The following is a 13,966-nucleotide window of genomic DNA, read 5'->3' as shown; positions in this document are numbered from 1 at the left end:
CAGATGTGATTAAAAGATGTGATTAAAAGAGTGATAAAAGATATTTCTCACAACTGTAGATCAGCATGCTTTTAAAAGAGGAAATAAATGTTTTTCTAGCACAATGTAAGTTAGAAAAATTTCAATAAGAAGTAGAAACTTGATAGAACAATTACTATTGAAGAGTTTGGAAAAGTGATTAAAGATCTAGGATTGAAAAATGCTCCAGGCCCAGATGTTTTTATAATTAGTTTCATCTAACTATTTTTTGTAGGCTCCATGCCCAGCATGGAGCCCAGTGTGGGTTTTGAATTCATGACCCTGAGATTGAGACCTGAGCTGAGATCAAGAATTGGATGCTTAACTGACTGAGCCACCCAGGTGCCCCTCATCTAACTTCTAAAGAGTAATACCAGTGTTATTTGAAATATTTCAGCCCATAGACTATGATCCCCAATTTATTTTATGAAGTCAGAATAAGTTTTAACACCAAAACCAAATCAAAGTAGTGGAAAAAAGAAAACCCCAAACCAGTCTTACTCATGAGTTTAGAAATAAAAAATTAGAATAATAGCAAATAGAATTCAGCAGTATACCTAAGAATGATGTATTATAATGACCAAATAAGAATTATTCCAAGAATGCAGAGCCAATGCAGTAATAGGAAATACATCAATAAAATTAACAGTTTGAAAGAGAAGATGCCATCATAGATGCTGGAAGGTATTTAATTGAATTTTGCAAACATGTAAGTTAAATTTTAATATATAATAACCACTTAAGATTCTCTTTACCAAAACTCTATAGCATATATTATGTTGAAACCATTTTTTGAAGATTAAGAATTTAATAGTATTAGAGATAAAAGTGTTCACTGCTGTCTATTTTTACTAAATATTGTCTTAGAGTTTCCAATGAAGGCAATAGAAAATAAAATTAAATAATTGGTATAAACAGTAAAAAAGGTAAAATATTTTCTGATGATATGATTGTATATCAATAAATGAAGAGACTAGTAATTGTTTTGAATTAAAAGACAATTTTCTGAGAAGACAGTATAGAAATTAAAAGCTTCTCTCTGTACACATCTAATAACATATATGCACTTCTTTTGGAATTACACTAAATGTCTGTGCCTTTTTTTTTTTAAATCTTTTGTGAAATGATCTTAAAGTCCTCATGGAAGAACGTTTGTTCTAACAATCTAAACAAAAAAAGTATGAAAAAGAAAATTGCATACCAGATGTTGGAATATAACATGAAGTCACTTTAATAAAGTATTGGCAAAGGAACCGACAAATACATCAATGGAACAGCATAGAAAATCCTGAAATAGACCTTAGTGTATATGAACTTTCTCATATATGGAAAAGGTAGAATTTCAAACCATAGGGGAAAAAAGGAATCGTTTATTTAAAAAGAATTCTGTTACAATTGGCTTTTAATCAGGAAGAAAGTAAAGTTGGACTAGCAGCCCCAACCATATAAAAAAAATCCAGGTGGATTTAAGATTTAAAATTTTTAATAAGTTCTTAAAGGAAAATGAAAGACTACACGTACAGTTTAGGAGTTAGATTAATTTTATCAACACAGGATAAAAGCTATTAAAAAATAAAAAACAGGGTGCTGGGGTGGCTCAGTCCATTAAGCCTCCAACTCTTGATCTCAGCTCATGAGTTCAAGCCCTACATTGGGCTCCATGCTGGACATGGAACCTACTTAAATAAAAATAAAAAATAGGAAAAAAATGACTACATAAAACTATGATCTTTTGTATGGCAAAAGGTGCCATCAACAAAGTCAATACATTATAATTTTGGGTGAAATATTTGCAAAGCCAGTCAGAGAAGTGCTTTTCAGATTGACAGGAAAGCGATAACTCAATGGCAAAACATGGCAGAAAATGTGAATAGACAAGTTGTAAAAAGAGCAAATCCAGGGGCTGGTGGGACCATCAAAAAATGTGTAGCCTTGGTAGTTGTTGGGGAATACAGATTAAAGTCATAATGAGATAACTGTATGCAATCAAACTGACAGAAAATGGCAGGAATGCTTTTTGCTGTCCCAACAAAGGTTGTTCTTATACCCTGCTGGTGGAAACATAAATTACAGCTCTTTTGAAAAGCAATCTGGCAACATCTATTATAACTTAAAATATTTATGCCACTTCGGGGAATCTTCTCTTAGAAGTAAAACCCCAATACATAAAGGACAGATGAATATGTATATTTATTAAAAAATTGTTCCTACTGGCAATAAAACACTAGAATCAAAATAAATGCCCATCAAGAGGGAAATTGGAAGAGGGGAGAAACTAGTATATCCACTCCATATAATGTTTATATAGCCACTAAAGTGGACAAATTAAACTATGCTAGTGGACTTGAACAGAATTCCACAATGTTTTCTTGAGCAAAAAAAGTACAAGTAAGTGTGTAAAATATGAGCCTGTTTTTGTAAATCAGTGACAAAATTCCTCTAGCTGTTTGAGTGAAAAACATGTATCCATGTATGTTTGTGTATGATTTTCTATGCATGAAGAAAAGTATAGAAGAGTATACATTGGGTTGGGGGGAGGTGGGTGATGCAGGTTGGTTATGAGGGAGTCAGGGAAAATGAAAGCCAAATAGAAAAAAATATATAAATGAACCAAGTATGATATCTCTCAAGTGTGTGATTAAGTAAAATTATTTGAGTGGAGAGCTAGAACTCTGCTAATTTGTGGAGATGTTCGTGGTATATTGTTAAGTGAAAAGGGAAAATTGCAGAATAATGTATATGAATCTATTTTTTAAAAAAATAAAACTATGTGTATATATATGCATGTATGTTTCTATGAACAAAGAAAAGTATGGATGGATATACAGCAAGGTGTTAATTAACATTGGTTACCTTGGTGGGGGAAAGGGAAAAATAAGCAGTTGTTTAATTTATTTATCTTTGTATTGTTTTACTTGTTACAACATATATTACTTTTGTAATTTGAAAAACAAAATAAAGGGGGTAAATGTTTCAAAATGCAGGAAGCGTTCCAGGTGTTTCTGTTTTCTGATAAGATGGCACCCTGATCTGGTCTACAGTCATTTCTCCAGCTCAGTCCTTTGGCTATCACCAAAGTAAAAGTAAATGTCTAGGTTGTTACTTGTGCTTCTGAAGAGCAAAAGTAAATACTGTGAGAAACTCCCAAGTAGAGAGAGGCTTTTTGTTTTTATTTCAAAAAGTTGCAAAAACAGTTCTTATATAGTCTTCATCCAGTTTCTCCTAATGTTAACATCTTATATAAACTTAGTATAATTATCAGAACAAGGAAATTAACATCGATACAAACTAGTAATTAAACTATAGTCCTTGCCACAGATTCCAGATCCTGTGGTGCATTTACTTGTTATTTCTCTTCTGTCTCCTCCAATTTGTGGCAGTTCCTCAGTCTTTTCTTATCTTTCGTGACTTAGACACTTTTTTTTGTTTTTTTAAGAATACTGGCCAGTTATTTTGTAGAATATTCCTCAGTTTGGGTTTGATCCAGTATTTTCTCTGATTACATTAATGTTATGCATTAATACTACAGAAGTAATATATCCTCAGAGCATAATACCAGAGGATACACGATGTTGATGTGTGTTGTTGGTGATGTCACCACTGATCACATGGTTAAGATGCTTAGATTTCTCCACTCTAAAGGTACTATTTCTTCCTTTGTAGTTAATAAATCTCTTGGGCAAGATAATTTTCAGAGAAGTTTTAAAAAATACATTCCAGCAGGTTCTAGCTCCAGAGATTCTGTTTGATTAGCTCTGGCTAAGGGTTCAAACATCCCTAGTAATTCTTTTTTTTTTTTTTAAGATTTTATTTATTTATTTGACAGAGAGAGACACAGCGAGAGAGGGAACACAAGCAGGGGGAGTGGGAGAGGGAGAAGCAGGCTTCCCGCCGAGCAGGGAGCCCGATGCGGGGCTCGATCCCAGGACCCTGGGATCATGACCTGAGCTGAAGGCAGACACTTAACAACTGAGCCACCCAGGCGCCCCCATCCCTAGTAATTCTGATGAGCAGACAAGAGTGGACTTTGGATGTGGATCACACATGTAACCGTTAGCCTTGAAACAAAGCATCATCCTCATAGAACAGATAGTAATGAGACATTTGTGTCTCATTATGACATTTATGAATACTGGTCTTTAGTAACCTAGGTGTGTTAGTTATCTAGTACTACCTAAAAAATTATCAGAGACTTAGTAGCCTAAAGCAACACACATTTATTATCTTACACTTTCTCTGTCAGGAGTCCAGATAGGGCTTAGCTAGGTCCTCTGATTCAGGGTCTTACAAGGTGGTAGTCAGGTATTGGTCAGAACAGTGGTCTCAGCTGATTCTCAACTAGGGAAGAATCTGCTTGCAAGATCACATGGTTAAACTAAGGGCCTCAGTCACTTGCTGGCTGTGGGCCAGACAGTAACCCAGTTCCTTGCCATATGGGCCTCTGTGAAGTCCAGCTCTCTGGAGAGGGTAAAGGGGCTAGATACGGAGTTGTTAATTGATCATTCCTATTAAGGAAGCCTCCATAAACATCACAAAGGACGGGGTCTGGAGAGTTTCCAGGTTGATGACAGTCACGTACTAGGAGGGTGACACACCCCAACTCCACAGGACAGAGAAGCACCTGCACTCGGGGTCATCTCAGACCTACTCCTTTCTATCTGGATGTTCATCTATATCCTTTATCATATCTTTTTTAAAATAAACTGGTAAACAGCAAGTAAACTGTTTTTCCTGAGTTCTATAAGCCGCTCTAGCAAATTAATAAAAATCTTAAGAGCATCTTGGGAACTTCCACATTATAGCTGACGGGTCAAAAGCACAAGTCATTTAGATTTGTGATTGCTATCTGAAGTATTTGTGGGCGTGGGGGTGGGGGACAGTCATGTGAGACTGAGCCCTTATGAGACCTGGTGCTAGCTCCAGGTAGATAGTGTCAGAATTGAGTTAAATTGTAGGCCCCCAGCTGGTGTCACAGAATTGCTTGGAGTGGGGAAAACTCCCACACATTGGGTGTCAGAAGTTTCATTAGTGTGGTAGTAGTGTGAGAGTAAAGGAGAAACAAGGAAAACTGACATTTTCCCAAGGCACCTTGTAAACAGTGAAGAGCCTGTTGTAGTTCAAAAAAGAAACCTAAAATTTTAGCGTACATGAGAAGTGTTGGAAAATCATTTCCCTTACATTCTCACCTTCTGGTTGATTCCACTTTAAAAACTTAGTTTGGCAGGTGCCTGGGTGGCTCAGTCGTTAAGCGTCTGCCTTCAGCTCAGGTCATGATCCCAGGGTCCTGGGATCTAGTCCTGCATGGGGCTCCCTGCTCGGCGGGAAGCCCGCTTCTCTCTCTCCCACTCCCCCTGCTTGTGTTCCTTTCTCTTGCTGTGTCTCTCTCTGTCAAATAAATGAATACAATCTTAAAAAACAAAACAAAACTTAGTTTGAAGCTAATTAAATTAAAAAACAAACCAGTGGAGGGGCACCTGGATGGCTCAGTTGGTTAAGCGTCTGCCTTTGGGCTCCGATCATGATCCCAGGGTCCTGGGATGGAGCCCCACGTCGGGCTCCCTGCTCAGTGGGGAGCATGACTCTCCCTCTCCCGCTCCCCCTGCTTGTGCGCTCTCTCTCTCTGTCAAATAAATAAATAAAATCTTAAAAAAAAAAACAACAAAAAACAAGCCAGTGGAGTTGGGTGTGGGGAAATTGGCCTGATAATATGGGATGCCACAGTTAAAATAGTAATATGACCCAATATAAATTAAAACAGGAACTTCCAAGGATTAAAATGTATTATATAAACTCTAATTTATAGAGGAGTGATTATCCCTGCTACTTCTCCATTTGACAGCCTAGTTTTGCCCGCCTTAAACCTGGAAGAAAATAAATACATAAATAAATATATAAATAAAACATAAGTACATAAAGGGAATGAATGATGCCTCATCACTAAAACCTTAATGCTGTGGTTCCATCCATTAGAGGCCCCATACCCAATATCCGGTATTATTAAAACTACTGATTCTATTCAATCAACAACTGGTAAATATTTGGCGCTTACAAATTTGGTTAACATGTCCTGTTTAATGCCTATTTCCATAGCCTCTCACTTGCAGTTTGTCTTTGCATCCACAGGAACATTATAAATCTTTTCCAGGCTACCCAGGGGGTACCTCAACAGCTTTGTCATCACAAACTTTGCAAATAAAATCTTAACTGTATCTGCTTTTCCCTAGGAGTATGAGTATGGCACTACATTAATGGCATACTCCTGCAAGGAGATTCATTTGACACACTCATTACAGACATACAAGTCCAACATGTTTTAGTCCTTTTGGGGTTCTATAGTCCTCATTTATAAATTTTACTTTATCTAATTGATGTTGCCATGGATAAATTAGCCCTCCTTAAAGGGGGCTCTCTTCAACAAATGGCTTAAAGTCTCCAAGTTAAAATCAACAGTCACTCTTGTTAGTGCCCTCAGAAATTTCTTCACCATAGAGGCTTTGGTAACTTCTTCTCATGCCTCCTGGAGTCTGTGGACCACTTAAGATGGCCATAAGTTATCCAAGGACTTCTGATGCAAGAAACTGCTCATCTTGGCCTCATGCTATGCACCATTAAGACAATCAGGGGCTGGCTATATATTGGGCTCTCCTAGAAAGAAAGGCTTTCACAGACCCTGAGGCTGTGACCCTCCATACCCAGCTTCTCATTATGCTTTGGGCCATGGAAACAGTGCCTCACAAGCTTGACACAGCTACTGAGACTTCTCAGACCTACTTAGATAGGATGGAGCCAAATCTGGGCTAACATATGCCTCCTCCAGGAGAGCTGGACTCCTCTGTCCTCAGTCCTTTGCCAGATGCCATGGTGCTGGAGGAGGTCTCCCCTCCCTCTGATGCCCTCACTACCTAGGAGCCCTTGGGATCACCTGAATAGTAATGAGAGTTTGTAGACTATACAGATAACACTGCTAACCGTCTTATGTGATAGAACTCAGTGTAATGTTGCTGTTTCCCATCCCTTAGCCAGGATTTTCTTCATAAATGATAGGACCCAACAGACAATACATTTGGGCAAACTTCAGGCAGTCACCTTAGCACTGGACGTCCCAGCCAACAAATGGCTTCATCTTTACATTCATTACAGACTACCGGTCCATTGCTTAAAAAGTATTCCCTTCAGGGCAAAAAAGTCTGTTGCCTCACAGACACCCAAGATATAAGTCAGTATTACACATGGCTCTACATATACTAAGACCGCAATAAAAGGCCTTGCCAGGACACACCTTATTTCTTTCAGAGTTCTAGGCATTACTGATAGTAACCAAGGCACATAATTCACTTCTCAGAATGCACAATGCTGGGCTCTTGGAAGGCATTCAACAGAACTTTCATGTCCCAAATAGGTCCCAGATAGTTTAACTGAGACATAATGGTGTCCTCAAGTCCTTTTCAAATGCCAGTCTGACAAATAGACGCCTAAATGGCCCTCTCTCTTGCCCTGGGACTTAATCTCTTAATTAAAAGTTCCTTGGCTAATTTATACTTCATACCAACTCTAAAAAACTTTCTCGGGCGCCTGGGTGGCTCAGATGGTTAAGCGTCTGCCTTCGGCTCAGGTCATGATCCCAGGGTCCTGGGATCGAGTCCCGCATCGGGCTCCCTGCTCCTTGGGAGCCTGCTTCTCCCTCTGCCTCTCTCTCTCTCTCTCTGTCTCTCATGAATAAATAAATAAAATCTTTAAAAAAAAATAAAAAAATAAAAATAAAAAATAAAAAACTTTCTCTCATCACTGTTTCTTATATTTAAAAGGGAAATGTGGGGCACCTGGGTGACTCAGTCAGTCTTGATTTCGACTCAGGTCATGGTCTTAGAGTTGTGAGATCGAGTCCTGCGTTGGGCTCCACACTAGGCATGGAGCCTGCTTAAGATTCTCTCTCTCCCTCTGCCCCTCCCCCCACTACTCAAAAAAATTAAAAAATAAAAGAGAAATGTGTCTTATCTCCATGTATATAAAGACTCATTATATATGATGTCCTTTAATAATGTCTCTCCCTGTTTTTTTTAAGATTTTATTTATTTATTTGACACAGAGAGACACAGCAAGAGAGGGAACACAGCAGGGGGAGTGGGAGAGGGAGAAGCAAGCTTCCTGCAGAGCAGGGAGCCCAATGCGGGGCCTGAGCCAAAGGCAGATGCTTAACAACTGAGCCACCCAGGTGCCCCTCTCCCTGTTTTCTAAAGATTTATTTCTTTGAGAGAGGGAAAGAGCACAAGCGAGGGAAGGGGCAGAGGAAGAAAGAGAAGCAGACTCCCCGATGAGCATGGAGCCTAATATGGGGCTCAATCCCAGGACCCCGGGATCATGACCCAAGCCAAAGGCCGGCGCTTAACTGACTAAACCACCCAGGCACCCCTCTCCCTGTCTTTATACATTTTTTATGTTGCCATAAGCACTGGAGGCCAGATTGAAGGCACAAACCCTCCTGAGATCCTTTAATCATAGATTGTTTCATGGGTAGCTGCTAATCTGACATGGGACCCATTTGAGCTAAATTTCCACCATAAAACAAAAAGCCTGTCAAGTGCAGCTGCACAACATTCTGTTGTCTTATTCCTATTGGTCTGGGTGATTTCACTGGTTTACAGTTCAGAGGCCCCAACCCTCCAAAAAAGCCACACTTTCAATAAAACATGGCAAATGCTGGGCGCCTGGGTGGCTCAGTTGGTTGGGCGGCTGCCTTTGGCTCAGGTCATGATCCTGGAGTCCCGGGATTGAGTCCCGCATCGGACTCCCTGCTCAGCGGGGAGTCTGCTTCTCCTTCTGACCTTCCTCCCTCTCATGCTCTCTCTCTACCATTCTCTCTCTCTCAATAAATAAATAAAAATCTTAAAAAAAAAAACATGGCAAATGCTAAGATTCATATCAACTCAAGTGGGTACCCACTTAGAAATGTCACCTCAGTCCCACATCCCAGATGGTATCACTTTGGTCCAGGAGCTTTCTGCGGAAGATGACATCACCTTAAATGACATCACCCCAGCCCAAGACCAAGATGATTTTGCCCCTTCGCTGCAGATAGCTTTGCCCAGGACACCAAAACCTTCACTCCGGTGACACCTCTGAACTGCCTCTCTTAAGGCAATGTCCTAAGGACATCTATTGCTTTTTTTTTTTTTAAGATTTTATTTATTTATTTGACAGAGAGAGACAGCAAGAGAGGAAACACAAGCAGGGGGAGCGGGAGAGGGAGAAGCAGGCTTCCCAGGGAGCAGGGAGCCCGATATGGGCTCGATCCTGGGACTCCAGGATCATGACCTGAGCTGAAGGCAGATGCTTAACAACTGAACCACCCAGGTGCCCCGCTTTTCTTCCTTGATATTAGGAATCCAATTATATATCCTGAGCTCACTGTATGTTTAGTTCATTATCTTCATATCTTCATATACCCTTTGCTCCCTGCCACAATTTATACCTCTAGAGTCCCATGTGTAAAGAGAAATCTGGTGGAAGTCACTACTATTTGTGTCATTCTAAAAATTAATGGAGATTATTGCTTTCCCCAGGAGGCACCCACCTCATAGTAGTCAACTCCTTGATTCCCAGAGGAGAGGACCACTCACTCCCCAGCGCTTTCTCCCGCTATCCCACCTCCAACTTTTCACCCCGACACCCCGACTATCTGTCCTGCATATCCAACCATAACTATTTGTTACATACAAATACCACTAATTGTTACATATACTTCACTAAATTATCAGTTCATATCCTCCAACAACATGGTTGCTGGGCCTGAAACCTTGAGCCACAAAATACACTGAGATACCATTGTCAAAAAATACATGTCCAGGGCGCCTGGGTGGCTCAGATGGTTAAGCGTCTGCCTTCGGCTCAGGTCATGATCCCAGGGTCCTGGGATTGAGTCCCGCATCGGGCTCCCTGCTCCTTGGGAGCCTGCTTCTCCCTCTGCTTCTCTCTCTCCCCCCTCCCTCTGTCTCTCATGAATAAATAAAATCTTTAAAAAAAATACATGTACATATATATTTGACAAGGTATATATACTTTGTTTCTGATTTTGAATAGCTTGGATAGTTCGTATGAATGGAATATCGTATTTGTTCTTTTGCAACTGGCTTATTTCACTTAGCATGTCTTTTGGGTTCATCCATATTGTAGCATGTGACAGGATTTCCTTCTTTCTTAAGGCTGCATGAAATTCCATTGTATGTAGATATCACATTTTCCTTATCCATTCATCTATCAGTGGACATTTGAGTTCTTTTAATTCATTGAGCATCCTTACAATGGTAATTTTGAATTCTTTGGCAATTCATACCTCTGTTTATTTAGGTTCAGCTTTTTATTTTTTATTTTTATTTTATTTTTTAAAAGATTTTATTTATTTATTTGACAGGGAGAAACATAGCGAGAGCCGGAACACAAGCAGGGGGAGTAGGAGAGGGAGAAGCAGGCTTCCCGCAGAGCAGGGAGCCCGATGTGGGGCTCGATCCCAGGACCCTGGGATCATGACCTGAGCCCAGGGTAGACACTTAACGACTGAGCCACCCAGACGCCCCTAGGTTCGGCTTTTTAAAGATTTAATTGGTTCCTAAATGTGTCATGGTTGACTGCTTCTTTTATGTTTTGTTATTTTTGTTGTGGAGATTCAGCATCTGAAGAATCAGTCAACTGTCTCATACTTTGTGGTCTCCTTTACTACAGGCAAGACTTTTTCCACATAGTCTGGCTAGAAATTCTGCAGACCTCTCTCAAGCCTTCTCTGGGCATGCATCCTTCTAGGGCTGTGTAATCTATTTGAAAAGGTTTACGGGTTTCTACTCAAGAGCTCCCCCTTGTGTCTGTCTCCGATATTGCAGTATATCTGTGGGGCTGTTAGTAAATCATGGTCTGGGGCTCCTCCTAGTATTTATTAGTGGTACTGTAGACTCTAGCACACACTTCGTCTTTATCCTCAGAAATCCCCTCAACCCGTTGCTACATTCTGTCAGTACTTGGATACAAGCAAGACAGACACCGGTCCCCTTGGGTAGCCCCTCTAAAATCACTTAGAGACTAACATTCTACTCCTTTCCATCCCCAGAGAGAAGATGGTGGTTGGGGATTTCCACTCAAATGTGCCTTGGTTTGGGGGCAGGTGGGGAAACTCTGATGAGAAGGAACAGGGAGTATCACAAACTTCCTACCAGGCTTCTATGCCCTTGGCCTTGTGCTTGCCTGGGGTGTAAGAACCTCTTGACTGGTTTCTGGATTTCTCAGTTATTTTGTTAATTTGTAAAATCTGTCTTCCTATCCCACCATCTTGCTGATGTTACCTTGTGTGCAAGTTTCTGTGTGATCACAAGTTTCAACTAGCTTGTAAACAGCAAGGAGCACAATTACTGGATTGTATACTAGGAGTATGTTAGTTTGCAAGAAACTGCCAAACTGTCTTCCAAAGTGGCTGTAACCATTTTGTTAGCATTAGAACCATTAGCAATGAATGAGGGTTCTTATCCCACATCCTATCCAGCATTTGGTGTTGCCAGTGTTTTGGATTTTAGCCATTCTTACAAGTGTGTACTGGTATCTCATTGTTCTAATTTACAATTCTTTCATGACTTGATATTGAGCATCTTTTTGTATGTTTATTTGCCATCTATCTCCTTTAGTGAGATGTTCAGATTTTTGCCCAGTTTTTAAATTGGGTTGTTTCCTTATTGTTGAATGTTAAGAATTCTTTGTATATTTCGGATATTAATCCTTTATCAGATATGTCTTTCGCAAATATTTTCTTCTAGTGTATGGCTTGTCTTCTCATTCTCTTAACAGTGTCTTTTGCAGAGTAGAAGTTTTTAAAATTTTAATGAAGTATAGCTTATCAATCATTTATTTTGTGGATCATGCTTTTGGTGTTGTATCTAAAAAGTCATCACCAAACCTAAAGTCATCTGTATTTTCTTTTATGTTATGTTCTATGAGTTCTATAGTTTTGTATTTTACAATTAGAACTATGATCCATTTTGAGTTGATTTTTGTGAAAGCTGTGAAGGTCTGTGTCTAGGTTTTGTTTTGTTTTGTTTTGGCATGCAGATGTCTGGCTGTTCCAGCACCATTTGTTGAAAAGACTATCTTTTCCCCATTGTATTGCCTTTGCTGCTTTGTCAAAGATTAGTATATTTGAGTGGGTCTATTTCTTGGCTCTCTAATCTGTCCCATTGACCTGTCTATTCTTTCACAAACACATTATCTTTGTTACTGTAGTTTTATCCTAAGTCTTGAAGTCGGGTATTGTCAATCCTACACTTTTGTTCTCCTTCAATATTGTGTTGGCTATTCTGGATATTTTGCTTTACCATACAAAATTTATAATTTTGGTCTTTCAGTGAAACTGTTCTACTGGATTGCGAATTTCCACCAGTTTTCAGTTCCCCTTCCCCAGTGTAGGACGGGATGGCTACAGTGGGCTGGAGTTGGGCATTTCTCTTCCACAGGTCAGTTAGATGCTAATAAAACCCCAGTAGGTTATTGGGGCATGCCTTGTTATGACTGCTCTAGGTGTATTTCAAAATAGTGACCTTCCCCTCCTCTGCAAAAGCACAATGGGGATTTTTCTCCAATCTTTATTATGAGAACTTGGTTGGCCTCCTGGTGGTAAAACTCATAAAAGTGTCCCCTATGACTGGGACCCCTTGGAATCTTTAATTCTCAGGTGTGTCCGTACTGAGCCTTTTGCAATTTGTCCATTACAGTTTCGATTTTTTTTTTTTAAGATTTTATTTATTTATTTGACAGAGAGAGACACAGCAAGAGAGGGAACACAAGCAGGGGGAGTGGGAGAGGGAGAAGCAGGCTTCCCACTGAGCAGGGAGCCCGATGCGGGGCTTGATCCCAGGACCCTGGGATCATGACCTGAGCCGAAGGCAGACGCCTTAACGACTGAGCCACCCAGGTGCCCCACAGTTTCGGCTTTTCTACCCCTGTACTTGTTCACACAGAACTTTCTGCTAATGTGTTTCTGCTCTGGTAATTTTTTTGTAAGGACATGTTTTGATTCCCTTCTCATTTCCTTTTGTTTATTCTATAGGAATTTTCTTTGTAGTTGCCACGGGGATTACATATATCTTAAAGTTATAACAATCTATTTTAAATTGATACCAACTTCAATTGCAGATGAAAGCTCTACTCCTTTATAGGTTGGCATCTTTGTTACTGATATCACAAATTACTTTTTTTTCCTTTAAAAGATTTTATTTGATTGGACAGAGAGAGACACAGCCAGAGAGGGAACACAAGCAGGGGGAGTGAGAGAGGGAGAAGCAGGCTTCCCGTGGAGCAGGGAGCCTGATGCGGGGCTCGATCCCAGAACCCTGGGATCATGACCTGAGCCGAAGGCAGACGCTTAATGACTGAGCCACCCAGGCGCCCCTCACAAATTATATCTTTAACAGATTTATATTTCATGCATTTTTCCTTTAAATCTTATTTAAAAATTAGAGTTGCAAACCAAAATTACAGTTTTTATATTTATCCATGTATTTTTCAGCTTAGTATTTTTTTTTTTTTAAGATTTATTTGACAGAGAGAGCGAGAGAGCACAAGTAGTGAGAACAGTAGAGGAAGAGGGAGAAGCAGGCTTCCCGCTGAGCAGGGAGCCTGATGCGGGGCTCGATCCCAGGACCCTGAGATCATGACCTGAGCCAAAGGCAGACACTTAACCATCTGAGCCACCCAGGCGCCCCTATCTTAGTATTTTTTAAAATCAGGTAACTTAGTATTTTTAATGGCTTCCAAGTACTGTCTAGTGTCTTGTAGTGCCTGATATAGGGAGATGGGAAATACTCCATCCCCAAATTCCTAGTTTACCTGTAATATCTTCCTTAATTTCATCCTTTGATTCATGACTTTTGCTAAAAAACAAAACAGAAACCCCAAACATTCCTCAAGCATATACACT

Source organism: Eumetopias jubatus, unplaced genomic scaffold (genome assembly GCF_037043125.1).
Source record: "Eumetopias jubatus isolate StellerSeaLion01/CBP00866 unplaced genomic scaffold, mEumJub1_p1.0 scaffold_10, whole genome shotgun sequence".
Taxonomy (NCBI): Eukaryota; Metazoa; Chordata; class Mammalia; order Carnivora; family Otariidae; genus Eumetopias; species Eumetopias jubatus.
The sequence above is the reverse complement of the archived record's forward strand: the minus strand, read 5'-3'. Positions refer to the sequence as shown.